This window comes from Montipora capricornis, chromosome 11 (assembly GCF_036669925.1).
Source record: "Montipora capricornis isolate CH-2021 chromosome 11, ASM3666992v2, whole genome shotgun sequence".
NCBI lineage: Eukaryota > Metazoa > Cnidaria > Anthozoa > Scleractinia > Acroporidae > Montipora > Montipora capricornis.
This window is the reverse complement of record NC_090893.1, coordinates 3,221,210-3,235,786: the sequence shown is the minus strand read 5'-3', so window position 1 is coordinate 3,235,786 and position 14,577 is coordinate 3,221,210. Positions and strand designations below refer to the sequence as shown.

Below are 14,577 nucleotides of genomic sequence, written 5' to 3'. Positions count from 1 at the left end.
TTGATGATGACTATGTTGACGACAATGATGATAATGACGATAATGCCGATGATGACAATGATAACGACAATGATGGAAATAACCGTCTTGTCGATACAATAGTCCCAAGAGAAACTGGAAACAATGCTTATGCAAAATTTTGGAAGGACAAACGAAAAATATTATGGTCAGAAGAAACCACAAATGAAATTTGCTTTTTATCGTCGTGGCTAGGTAAACTGACAGGTTTTGCAAATCAAAAATCAAGTGAATAATTTTCTTTGTGAGTTAAGAACCCGCTCCACCTCAACCTGTGTTAATTACCCCTCCCCCAAAGGCATAACATTGACAGGTGCAAAAGATGCCCGCACAGCATTTTTGATTATCGATACGCGCTAGCGCTTTCGGCCTCGGCACGGGCTATTTTAAATTAGCAACGTTGAGCCTTCTTTGTTTGTTTGTTTTTTCAGTTCATTATTCTTTTTTTTTCTATTTTCATCAAATCCCCGCAGTTCCACTTATTCATTTTTATCTTGGTTGCACTGTCAGGAATAACACATAGGATCTGTCCACACTGGGTGTTGATTTCGTTGACCAAAACAGGCATAAAAGCGAAAAGGAAAATAAATGTTTCGGTGTAATTATGACGATTTTGTCAAGGTAAATAAGTAACGACTGCGAGTGCAATAAGTCATGCAAAAATGCAGAAGTCTTTGAGTTACAGTTAAAATTAATTTCACGCTACTTTAGGTTTAGGATCATTGATGCAATGCACCAAACAACACAATGTATTAAGACCACTCTTCCATGCAAATCTCATCTGGCAGACTATTCATAGGCTCTTTTTTATTAGGACTTAACTCACGACAGACATACTACCGATCTTCTTGACTCTAGCCATTTATGGTCATTTACTACTGAACTGGACAACAATACAGTAACTACAAGAACACTGACAACTACACCTCGAAGGCGTTTGATACTTCCCCGTTTAATTACTGTCTTCGACTGGACAAGGCTATTCGTGCTAGGTTTTTCTCAACCACTCTTGAGCATTCCATGCCTCGTCAATTGATGCCGCCCAACCTTCCCCTCTGAATAGAAATCTACCTATCTCAGACCTATTTTGACCAGCCCGCCCCACGAATAATGACCGGTCCCCGAGCTAACCTTATGAAACCGATAGTTCTGCTCTCTAATCATTGACGATACAACAAACTGTTTAAGGATTATCCACACGTATACGATTAGGGGGACGATTTCCGGATTCCCATTTACGATTTCCCGTTTCCCGTTTCCCGTTTCCGATTTCTCATTTCCCATTTCCCATTTCCCATTTCCGTTCGGTATCAACAGGGACTATTAACACCTACCACCTACACGTTGATATTGTTGGAAACGTGCACTGAGTACATCATTTACGAACAAAAGTCGGTATATTAAACCTAATCTCTTTCGGAAAACTACTGATACTGAGGCTTGCAGACTCACTCAAACAGACAAACGCTTGATACAACTGCTAACCTACCGCAAAATATTCACATGACATTTAACAGCGAGCTCATGCACATGCATATGCACATTTTTATCACGGGGATCAAGCCATATTGCACACATCAGTTATTATTGAAAGCTCCTTTTTTTTCAAACAATTTTAGCAAACAACGGTCTTATGACGACCCACCATTAATCAAGAATCGTTTCAATTTTTGGGAGACTTCTCCTCTTTTGACGGCTAAGAATATATTTATCTGTTCTCGTGCAAGGCCACTTTTGTTATCATACAGACTTGGCACTTTTGTAGAATTACATCAACGTAAAAAGGCGGAGAATATATGGCAACCAAATGGAACTGAGAGAAATTTTTAAGTTTCAGATGGTATTTAAATCCAAAGCTCTCCAAGATCTAGGTATATCTGGGTAGATACTATACGTACTGAGCTACTGAAAACTCCATGTTGAGCAGGGATTATCTGTGGGCTTTTGGATAGAACGACAACATACCGCACCGCACCGCACCGCTCCGCACCGCACGGCACCAATTCAATTCAATAGACCAATTTCGACATATTAAAATTCAGTCCGAAACAAAAGGCATCATCTCGAGGCTCTGGCGAATAAATATAAGGATTTGTATGAGTTTATTCCCCAGAGCCTCGAGATGGTGCCTTTTGTTTCGGACTGAATAATAATATATCGAAATTGGTCTACTGTGGCCCATATCCGCATCGCGCAGTCACATTACGTATCGTAAATAAAGCGAGACTTCCGATCGTCCAAACTATGAAAAATACATCAACTATGAGATATATTTCTCACAGCTTGGATCGTTGGAATGATGAATCTTTCCATTATATTTTTCCTGCTACGTAAAAGTTAACGTGACTGCAGGACGTTTTTATAAGCCATAATTGACTTCGTAGCTGCGTGATGGTGTTCTAGTCAAAACCTAATGGATACCCGTACGCACCATAGAATTTCCAGTAGCTCCGTGGTTAGAGCACCTGCCTAAATATCGAGGATCGTGGGTTCAAATCCCATCTGGGATTCGAATTTTGTTTTGGGAGTTATTTTTGGTTGCCTTCTCTATGTTTTGCTAATTAAATGATATGACTTAATGCACTCGCAGATTATATATCTGTTATATATCTATTTTTCTTGACAAATTTGTTATGATTACAGTCGTCGAAACTTTAGCTTTTTCCTGTTTTTCTTCCTAATTAGAATTCCCTTGGCTTCCACAAGTGCGCTTGCGATTTGCGATTGCATATTATATTAGCAAGTTAGTTGTTGCAATAGTGGAGTTTGCCTTTGAAAACTTAAGGGAAATAACAAGGTTTGTGTGGATGGGTCCTCTTAAATTACAGAAGTATAGTTCTCTTATCGCATGTAATTTGCACGCAAAATTTGTCACTTGCCAAATGGTGTTTATTTGTGGCAACTTCAAAGTTGAAATGAAGGCCGTGGAATATAAACGGGCCAAACGAAAAGCTGTATTCATTTTGCGGCTTGCATTAACTGCGTTGAACTTGCCACATTTTATTAGCGAGCGCCAAAGGTGTTTGCTGCTTTAAATTTTGCCGCAATTTCACAAGTAATATAGACGCTCGATTAGAAATATAACACAAATAGCAGTTATAAACATTTTGAAGCAGTACATTTTATAGACTTGGTGGCTTGCATGTTTCAAAAACTTTCAAATATATATATATATCATGTTTTCCAAAATAATAACGTCAAGTCTATAAAATGCTTTGCTTCAAAATGTTTGTAACTGCTATTTGTGTTGTGTTTGGACGCTGCTATCGATTTTTCATTTTGTATTTCTTCCGGGCCTCGAATGTTGAAAAAAGTATCTTAAAGTAAGGGTTAAGTGCCACGCACCCTAAATACTCCTTCTTTCGGTATATGTTAAGTGCCTTAAAATCTCTGGAAGTACCTTTCCGTAGGGTGGACTTTGACCTTTCGTCTAAAATGACACTTAGAAAAAATACGGCGGCCCAAATACGCATGCGCCGTATTTTTTTAAAAAATTTAAAGGTTAATTAAACTACGACTCAAAAAGTAAAAACAGTTTTCACATTGTTGTGTTTCTTTATTATTTCATAGACTTAGTAAAACATTAAGTTATGACTCACTGAATAAAAATTACATTTTATTATCACAAGCAAATGTAATACATTATAAAGTTTTTGTTTTTCGTAAACCCCAAATTTTCAACAACAAAAAAAGTTGGCGCATGCGTACTTTGAGCGCCCGTACTTTTTCTAAGTTTTTTGGCGGGAAAATTTGACTCGATTTGCACAGCGTTTCCCCTAACAAGTTTTTCAGTCAAAACACTTAAATTCGTTTAATAACAACACTTTAGATCCCACCGATACAAGAAAAATATAATAGCTTAAAGCGAAACCTTCTCTTACTAATGTCGAGTTTGCAATCAACTTTTTTCGACAGTTTTCTTCAAAAAAGTGTTTGTATCGAAAAAAAAAGAATTTTAGAATCACTTATTTTCACTTTCAAATTTTCCGTACGCCGCAATCTTCAATAATTGTGACGTGTTACGGTTGGGCTTTTTGTTTTCACACAAACAGAATCTGTTCTTGAACAATAACGCAACCATTACACGCTACAATTATTCAAGATGGCGGCGCCCGGGAATTTTGAAAGCCAAAACAAACCTTTATGAAACTCATTTATTTCGGATACAAACGCTTTCATTGGAAAAAGTTTGAACAATTTTGATTGTGAACATTATGTTCTGTGATTTAAGGTGGCTGGAACCAGTTTCACTACTTTTAAGGACCTTTTTATTAGAAGGGTTGTCACTACAAAACTGTATCACGTAAAAGAAATGTTATGGTACCATATCAAACACCAATTATTACTTAACAAAATGCGCTCACTATTTTGACGTAATAGGTTACCATGGCAACATGAAAGCTCTCCAAAAACACCCTATATTTCGTCTTTACTCGCTTATACCTTAAAAATGAACTCGGTGACCCCATTTTTTATTGTAAAATAGTAATTAGCAATATGAGATAGGACTATCTGCAAAGTTAAAAAAAATTCTTGGGAGCCAATTCAGAGCTACCTTAAATTTTCGAAAAATTAAGGTAGCTCTGAATTGGCTCCGAAGAATTTTTTTAAACTTTGCTGATAGTTCTATCTTAAATTGATAATTACTATTCTACAATAAAAAATGGGGGTCACCGATTTCATTTTAAAGATATAAGCAAGTAAAGACGAAATATAGGGTGTTTTTGGAGAGCTTTCATGTTGCCATGGTAACCTATTACGTCAAAATTGTGAGCGCATTTCGTTAAGCAATAATTGCTGTTTGATGTGGTACCATAACATTGCTGTTGCGTGATACAGTATAGTAGTTATAACCCATCTAATAAGAAGGTCTCTAAAAGTGGTGAAACTGGTTCCAGCCACCTTAAGGTGATTTTCTTGTTCTAGTGGAGGTTCCCTTTAATACGCTCTTGAACCTCGATGTTTGAACTTTCTTACCGTTATCATTTGCTCTTGATGAAGACGTTTTTCAACTGGACAAACGCAGGAAAGACGCAACGCAAAGATATAGCTATAAAATGCGTGGCTTAAGTCATGCCTCCGAATCGCTATTTCGCATAGCCTTAGACTGGAGTGCAAACACAGTTAAAATTACAGTAGATAACATTGATATTGCCTGACTTTGAACCTTTGTAGTTACAAATGCGAGAACCATTTTTTTGGAAATCAATTATTTAAATTGTTAAGCTGGTCTTTGCCCAAAAGATGAAAGTCCTGAAGCTGTATCGAACGAAGGCAATTTAAAGCGTCACACAAATCTAAACCTTTTGCAGGTCTGCCGTGAAGTTATTTCATGTTTCTTAGCCTAGTGTTGTCAATTTAGAAATCATGGATAATTGGATGAGGACAAAATTGAATAGATGAAAATTAATAGGACGTTTCTATGACCAGCTTCAAAATCATCCAATAACTCAGTTTTCATGGGATGAACAATGGAAAAGATTGTGAAAACAAGTTCTTTGAAAATCCGTCCTCTCTTAAAGCGTGTGCCGAGTTACCAAACCTAACTTTTCATAAAACTATCCTAATGATACACTTAATTGACCACTCCCCAAAGGGACTTTCAGGGTCAATATAAGCGCGGCGCACGACATCGAGCAGAGAGCATTCAAAATTATTTGTGCAAATTAAAGCGAAATTCTTGGCAATTTTCCGTCAGGTGAATGATTGATTGTAAAGAGGTTACGAAGTTCAAAAAGTCGGTGAATGCTTTGCTGAGCTACAATGGCTCAAAGTCAATCAAAATCCAACCCATAGACTGCAATGTTTACCATGTTTGCCTGCCGATCAAGATGGCGATGGAATCGGATAAAAGTCTATTGCACAAGGAAACTATTTCGAAATGCGTCGACGAAGCCTTGAATTCTAGTTGTCCAGTAGAAAAGGCCTCTTCCTAAAAATTAACTTAACGTAACGCTTTTTTATCATAACAACTTTAATGTCTGTTGAAGCATCAATTCAAGTTGAAAACATTGCTCGCTGCTGATCGCTCATCGCGCTCGCTTATTGATTCAAAAGTTGCGCCCATATCATCGAACGCAAAACAGAGGTTATACAGACCAAGAGAAAATAAAACAATCCGAATCAAAGAGAACTGTTCTACCTTTGTTAAAGGAAAGCTTAAATGACAATTATTTGGCGTTGATGAAAAACCGACTGGTGCAGTGTTGTATTACAAATCAAAGGAAAGACAAGATACCCCACCCCTCCCCCCCAGTGGCAGGAAACCCGAAGGCTCCATTATCTTCGCCTGCTGAAGTTATTACGGCAGGGGTGGCTCCCACTCCAATCCCGTTGAATGCACAACTTGTCTCCAGTAATACTGGTACGCATTTTACCGACCTCAAATGGACGGAAAAAACTGAGTGACATTTGAAAACAAAAGTTGAGATTCCCACTATGTGGTGGATTTTTTCGTTCAGTTTTAAGAAAAGTCTTTATTCTTGTCTTGAATTTTTGAGAGAGTGTGTCCCTAACTTAACCTAGACTAAACCTTTAGACAAATGTGATGACAAAGGTTTTAAGGAAAACAAGAATATCTATATTTCACGTATTCCCATGAAAACTAGAAATTTGAGTTTGTGACATTGCTATTTATCCCTTTGTAGTTGTTCAGCATTGATGCGGTCTGTATAACGTTAGTTCCGATTAATACGCAATCCCGTAGCATTGAAAGGAAAAGATTTTACTGCGCACCAGACATTAAAGTTGTGATGAACCCAGACAATAGCTGGTGTAGCGAACAAATTGCATGACAATTTTATGGCAGTACCATTAGCATTAAGACCGACGTCAAAGATCTATTAATCGAAAACATTTAATGACGATCTGCGTCTATTTGTTTATTTAATATTTATTTACTTCCATACTGCTTTATTTTACTTTCTTTTAAGCGATAATTAAAATAAAAGGAAAACTTTGGCCTGTGCAGTCACAAATAAATCTAAAATGATTTTGAATTTAAGGTGAAATCAACTTATGTCAGAGTCCAGTCGAGAGTGTCCGGGCCAGGGTCCTATAGGTCATCTTTTACAGTTTTCCGTTTTTAGTTAGTCAATCGCCTGTTCAGTCCTGCAAGTTTCACTAGCATGCAAGCAGGCTCTTCCGTTGAAAATGGTTCGCGGTCGAAATATAGGAGCTAGCAGGTTACTAGTTTTAGAAACTAATAACCAAGCTCCTATATTTCGACCGCGCGCCATTTTCAATGGAAGAGCCAGCTTACAGGCTACAGTTTCACCAACACGAGTGGCATGGCGGAAGACATTCGCGACTTGCCTTTGTGTGTCACCATCTTAGCTAGCTCTCGTGATTGGCCCGGTCAACAAGCACCGCGATCTTCAAGGCTCGCACAATCCGTGAATTTGTCTCTTTAGCATTGATGCTTCAAAGGTTCCACGGCTTTGTAGATACTAGTTGTGTTGCCGTTTAGTTTGTGTGATGATCGTCGGCTATGGGGCGGCTGTCGTTGGGTCCGGTGTTTCGACAGAGTTATATCCGATTAGTCTCTGTGGTAGTGTCATAAGTAATCTTTCATCCGCCACTATTAAGCAGGGCTCTTTTCATTAAAGCGCCCACAACTGTCTTAATTTGTTTGTTTATTAAGAGGTAGAGTAATGTTTTAAGGCCTCTTAATGAGAGTGCAAAGCACATTTCTGTCTACAGTACTAGTAGTACGTGATCAGTTGTCATCACAGCGTTCATTTGCAATTGTTTTTGAGATCGTCGATTACTTCTCTGTGCATTAAATGTGATTGTGTATTGTGGACTTAGAGGGTTTTAGCAGCCGTGCTTGCAAATAATTTGCCATTCCTTGTTCCGAGATCTACATCACGAAAAGAACGGAAACTGGTGAGAACTCGGGCTTTTCCCGTTAGTGAATTATCGGTTAATTGGTCAAAGTATTGGAATCAAGTGGAATCAAGTGGAACGATTGGAAAGAATTTAGCAATTCCATAAGATGGTTGTGCCAGTTTGAAATTGATGGTACAGTCTGTTCCGCCAAAAAATCTCAGAAGAGGAATTGTGCTTGACTCTCGTTCATTGTTTTGTTGTCAAAAGTCACTTGTTTCTTGAGATGTAGTACTGTCATGATGATGTCAGTCAGCGGTTCTTCGTCGACTGTCCTTTGTATTAAGATTCGTCAGTCTGTCGCTATGGAGTCAGTCGCTATGGAATCATTCTGCTTTAGTTCAAGTGGTTTTCAATGATGGAAAGTACAAACCATTTTAAAATATTTTGCTTTGAAGCTGCTCTGACCTATTTTCTTACTAACTAACCACGTAAAAACCTTAAGCATGGTGGGCGAGAAAATTGTTTACTCCTTAACTATGAAAATTTCGAATTGACTGTTTTTAACGCTCGATAAGCCTTTTTTTTCTTAAATAGTATATATTTTTACTCCGAGTCTCGCTATCATTGATTGACAAATGTTACCCCGGTTAATGAAATGGAGAGATTACTATTTATGGATGGTGAATCGCGGGTACTCGGAAAATGTACGAGTGCTCTTTCCGGAGATTCGAAGGCTTCCGATTAAAAGCTTGGTCGTGGGAGCCTGGTCATAAAACTAGGTTCTGGTAAGAATTGTCATGCTATACTGTTAGGATTCTCGCTGTCATTTCATTCCTAGCAGTAGGGCGGAACAATTTGTAATCTAAACCTACTTTAATGACCAAAATCCCACGAGTCTTCAATGATCAGTCGTAGAGGATCCGAGCTTGTAATCAGGAGGTCGTAGGTTCACTCGGGTTGACTCGGACATTTTCCGAGTACCCCCGAGTTACCACCACAGAAAAACATCCCTATATTTATTTAGTGTTATATTCAAAGAGCCGACGTTTTACTCTATATGGATTTTAGTAAGACCGACTAAAAAGAGTATTTTAACGATCTTTAGTTTTATCACCGAATAACAGATTTAAAACTTAACTTCCACGTATCGATCGGTACCATGACCATAACATTGTCAAACATGTTGTTACAAAAGCCGTGCGATAAAAGTACGTGGGCAACATTAAAGCTATACACCAAGCGATCAATTACAAAAAATATGATTGGATAGAAGCAAAGATCGACAAACGCCCAAATTGCGCAAACAATTGCAATGCGTGCATTTTGAAACAACAACGCTCGTTTTGCGACACATTGGAGGTGATAAGATCCAAATACACCGAGTCAGGAAACAAAATATCAAACTGCTTAATCATACTCACTGATCGCTTAATGTTGAAATGGTGACTATGAAAATTAATCCTATGTCATCTCTGCTGTGCTACTCCGATCTAATGCAATAACTTTAAACTTTGACCGCGGAATAGTCATTTGAGGATAAAAAGAGTCTTCTTTCCATTTTGCAGCTCACGCCAGGTTCGTCGTCGTGTGTGCAATCCAAGAATACAAAGACAACCTGATAAGCTCGCTCCAATGAAAGTACAACGAAATCGATTGTAAGGAAACTTTGCGAAATAGCCACCATTTCTAAAGAATAAGTAAACTCTAGAGCTCTTATCTTTGTCGAATCAATTTCCTCCTGATTCTTCGATTCACATCTTTCTTCATTTGCTGTTTCTTTTTGTGTCCATTCTCTGTCCATTGGTACTGACCTTAAATCTAAATAAAGTGAGGATAGATGAGACAATTATAAAGAAGAAGCGTCTATTTTAGTAAACCGATCAGTGCGATTTAATAATTGTTCATGCAGATGCAGGTAGATGTTTACCTTAAACGACTTTGTCTTCAAAACTTTCCCTTCTCTGTCCGAAGAATCTGAAGTCGTTCGGTTTCCGACCTGCGAATAGAAATAAACCAGAACAATACATTAATTAAAGTTCACAAGTTTTGTTATCTTAAATTTTCTAAGTTACAATTTGCCTTCGAGAGACTTTAAAATATCTTTTCCTAAGCGCTGGTACGGTGAAATTATTCAAAACACTTCACTATGGCTAAAGTCGTTTCTTCTTCGTTAAATTGATCTACGAATAAGTTTTAATTCTCGAGAGAATTACGACAAATAAGTCCAGCAACAACCTAAGCACATTCTAGAAACGTAATTCTCTGTACATAAACTTGTCTTAGAGCTTAAGAAAGTAATCATGCGAAAACTGACCGTGTTTGAATAAGCGGGACAAATAGACTTGCCTCCTCCGTCTTGGTCCAAACGGCGGCAAAAGAGTACCGTTTCAAAGACAAACCATGTAGCAGAAACGCAGCACATCTTGCCAACGTGACAGCAACTGTAAAATGGGCGAAATTTTGCAATGTTTTATGAATATGGATTAGATTGTCCAGAACCAATCACTGACAAGAACGTCATTAATATGAAAAGGGCGCTCTTGTCCGCGCATTTTAATGCAAATTGCAAGAACCGGAAAGGAAAAGAACAGAAAGCAAATTACTTTTTTATGAGAGTTGTTGTATTACTAAAATGTTTTCCTAATTTTCGGACAGTTTTCCAGCCACAGAAGCTACAGTTTATTACGCAAAAAAACAAAAAACAAAACAAGACTAAAGTCCTACGGGATAAAAAGACATTACATCGGCAAGGAATCGATTGGGATTCGTAAACCGCTGAATTTGAACTGAGCGGGATCCTGCCATTGAGCTATGACAACGAATACTTAAGAGAAGTAGAAAATTTTCATTCCCACAAGTGCGTATCATTCACGAAATAGGAGCTAGAAGGCGATTTTTCATCAAAGGATCCGTTATTAGAATGTTTTTCTCATTTGCGCACACTTTGTCAGCTTAAAGTGCAGAACTCATAGCTCATTTAAACACAACAAAGGTAAAAAAAAAAAAAAACTCAGAATAAACAACACTTCATCGGCCAGGAACCGATTCGAACTCGAAACCCACCACGCTTGAATTGGGCGGGGTGCTCTAACCACTAAGCAATCCCGGACGATGCTGAGGTTTAATAGTAAATTTCTCAAATTATAAGTGCTTCTGAATGACGTAACAAAAGCAAGAAAGCGCTCGTTTTATCAAACGACGATTTTACTAAAATGCTTTACATGTTTGCGCACAGTGTGCCAGCATAAGGTGCACTAAGAACTGACAGCTAATCAAGCAAAACAAAACAAGAAAAATGTCACCAAGTAAAAAACACAGCATCGGCCAGGAAACAATTTGAATTCGAAAAATTGGGCGGGGCGCTCTAACCACTGAGATATCCCGGCCGATGCTGGAGTTAAATTGTAAATTTCTCAATTTTATAAGTGCGTCAAAATGATGTAACAGGAGCAAGAAAGCGTTTCTTTTATCAAACGACCATTTTCCTAAAATGTTTTCCATGTTTGGGCACAGTTTGCAAGCGTTAGGTGCACTAACAAATGACAAGGTTATCGAGCAAAACAAAACAAGAAAAGTGTCAGGAGGTAAAAAACACAGCATCGGCCAGGAATCGATTTGAGTTCGAAACCCGCTAAGTTTGAATTGGGCGGGGTGCTCTAACCACTGAGCTATCCCGGCCGATGCTGGAGTTAAGAGGAAATTTCTCAATTTTATAAGTGCGTCCGAATGACGTAACAGGAGCAAGAAAGCGTTCCTTTTATCAAACGACTATTTTCCTAAAATGTTTTCCATGTTTGGGCACAGTTTGCAAGCGTTAGGTGCACTAAAAAATGACAAGGTTATCGAGCAAAACAAAACAAGAAAAGTGTCAGGAGGTAAAAAACACAGCATCGGCCAGGAATCGATTTGAGTTCGAAACCCGCTAAGTTTGAATTGGGCGGGGTGCTCTAACCACTGAGCTATCCCGGCCGATGCTTGAGTTAAAGTGTAAATTTCTCAATTTTATAAGTGCGTCAGAATGATGTAACAGCATGAAGAAAGCGTTTCTTTTATCAAACGACCATTTTCCTAAAATGTTTTCCATGTTTGCGCAGAGTTTGCCAGCGTTAGGTGCACTAACAAATGACAATTTTATCGAACAAAACAAAAAAAGAAATATGTCAAGAGGTAAAAAACACAGCATCGGCCAGGAATCGATTTGAGTACGAAACCCGCTAAGTTTGGATTGGGCGGGGTGCTCTAACCACTGAGCCATCCCGGCCGATGCTGGAACTAAAGAGGAAATTTTTCATTTTTTTAAGTGCGTGCGAATGACGTAACAGCAGCAAGAAAGCGTTCGTTTCATCAAACGACTAATTTCCTAAAATGGTTTCCATGTTTGTGCACATTTTGCCAGCATAATGTGCACTAAGAAGTGACAATTTATCGAGCAAAACAAAACAAGAAAAGTGTCAGGAGGTAAAAAACACAGCATCGGCCAGGAATCGATTTGAATTCGAAACCCGCTAAGTTTGAATTGGGCGGGGTGCTCTAACCACTGAGCTATCCCGGCCGATGCTGGAGTTAAGTTGTAAATTTCGCAATTTTATCAGTGCGTCCGAATGACGTAACACGAGCAAGAAAGCGTTCCTTTTATCAAACAACTATTTTCCTAAAATGTTTTCTATAGTTGCGAACAGTTTGCCAGCATAAGGTTCACTAAGAAATGACAGCTAATCAAGCAAAACAAAAAAAGAAAAATGTCAGGAGGTAAAAAACACAGCATCGGCCAGGAATCGATTTGAGTTCGAAACCCGCTAAGTTTGAATTGGGCGGGGTGCTCTAACTAGTAAGCTATCCCAGCCGATGCTGGAGTTAAAGTGTAAGTTTCTCAATTTTATAAGTGCGTCAGAATGATGTAACAGAAGCAAGAAAGCGTTTCTTTTATCAAACAACCATTTTCCTAAAATGTTTTCCAAGTTTGCGCACAGTTTGCCAGCATAAAGTGCACCAACAAAAGAACAAGGTTATCGAGCAAAACAAAACAAGAAAAATGTCAGGAGGTAAAAAACACATCATCGGCCAGGAATCGATTTGAGTTCGAAACCCGCTAAGTTTGAATTGGGCGGGGTGCTCTAACCACTGAGCTATCCCGGCCGATGCTGGAGTTAAAGTGTAAATTTCTCAATTTTATAAGTGCGTCAGAATGATGTAACAGGAGCAAGAAAGCGTTTGTTTTATCAAACGACTAATTTCCTAAAATGTTTTCCATGATTGCGCACATTTTGCCAGCATTAGGTGCAAAAAAATATAACAGCTAACCAAGGAAAAGAAAACAAGAAAAATACCAGGAGGTAAAAAACACAGCATCGGCCAGGAATCGATTTGAGTTCGAAACCCGCTAAGTTTGGATTGGGCGGGGTGCTCTAACCACTGAGCCATCCCGGCCGATGCTGGAATTATAGTGTAAATTTCTCAATTTTATAAGTGCGTCAGAATGATGTAACAGGAGCAAGAAAGCGTTTCTTTTATCAAACGACCATTTTCCTAAAATGTTTTCCATGTTTGGGCACAGTTTGCAAGCGTTAGGTGCACTAACAAATGACAAGGTTATCGAGCAAAACAAAACAAGAAAAGTGTCAGGAGGTAAAAAACACAGCATCGGCCAGGAATCGATTTGAGTTCGAAACCCGCTAAGTTTGAATTGGGCGGGGTGCTCTAACCACTGAGCTATCCCGGCCGATGCTGGAGTTAAAGTGTAAATTTCTCAATTTTATAAGTGCGTCCGAATGACGTAACAGGAGCAAGAAAGCGTTCGTTTTATTAAACGACTATCTTACTAAAATGTTTTCCATGTTTGCGCACAGTTTGCCAGCATAAGGTGCACGAACAAATCACAAGGTTATCGAGCAAAACAAAACAAGAAAAATGTCAGGAGGTAAAAAACACAGCATCGGCCAGGAATCGATTTGAGTTCGAAACCCGCTAAGTTTGAATTGGGCGGGGTGCTCTAACCACTGAGCTATCCCGGCCGATGCTGGAGTTAAAGTGTAAATTTCTCAATTTTATAAGTGCGTCAGAATGATGTAACAGGAGCAAGAAAGCGTTTCTTTTATCAAACGACCATTTTCCTAAAATGTTTTCCATGTTTGCGCACAGTTTGCCAGCATTAGGTTCACTAAGAAATGACAGCTAATCAAGCAAAACAAAACAAGAAAAATGTCAGGAGGTAAAAAACACAGCATCGGCCAGGAATCGATTTGAGTTCGAAACCTGCTACGTTTGAATTGGGCGGGGTGCTCTATCCACTAAGCTATCCCGGCCGATGCTTGAGTTAAAATGTAAATTTCTCAATTTTATAAGTGCCTCAGAATGATGTAACAGGAGCAAGAAAGCGTTTCTTTTATGAAACGACCATTTTCGTAAAATGTTTTCCATGTTTGCGCACATTTTGCCAGCATTAGGTGCACAAAGATATAACAGCTAATCAAGAAAAAGAAAACAAGAAAAATGCCAGGAGGTGAAAAACACAGCATCGGCCAGGAATCGATTTAAGTTCGAAACCCGCTAAGTTTGAATTGGGCGGGGTGCTCTAACCACTAAGCTATCCCGGCCGATGCTGGAGTTAAAGTGTAAATTTCTCAATTTTATAAGTGCGTCAGAATGATGTAACAGGAGCAAGAAAGCGTTTCTTTTATCAAACAACCATTTTCCTAAAATGTTTTCCAAGTTTGCGCACAGTTTGCCAGC

The 14,577-nt window shown here is 38.7% G+C and overlaps 1 long non-coding RNA gene across 1 annotated transcript; it reads right to left on the bottom strand.

Moving 5' to 3' along the window:
* Positions 1 to 8,835: 8,835 nt before the first annotated feature.
* LOC138024881 (uncharacterized) lies at positions 8,836 to 10,281 on the bottom strand. The gene is made up of 3 exons (XR_011127080.1): positions 10,163 to 10,281; positions 9,776 to 9,844; positions 8,836 to 9,666 (listed from the first exon to the last, which is right to left on the bottom strand). It is a non-coding gene; the product is annotated as an uncharacterized lncRNA (long non-coding RNA).
* Between the last annotated feature and the right edge of the window lie 4,296 nt (positions 10,282 to 14,577).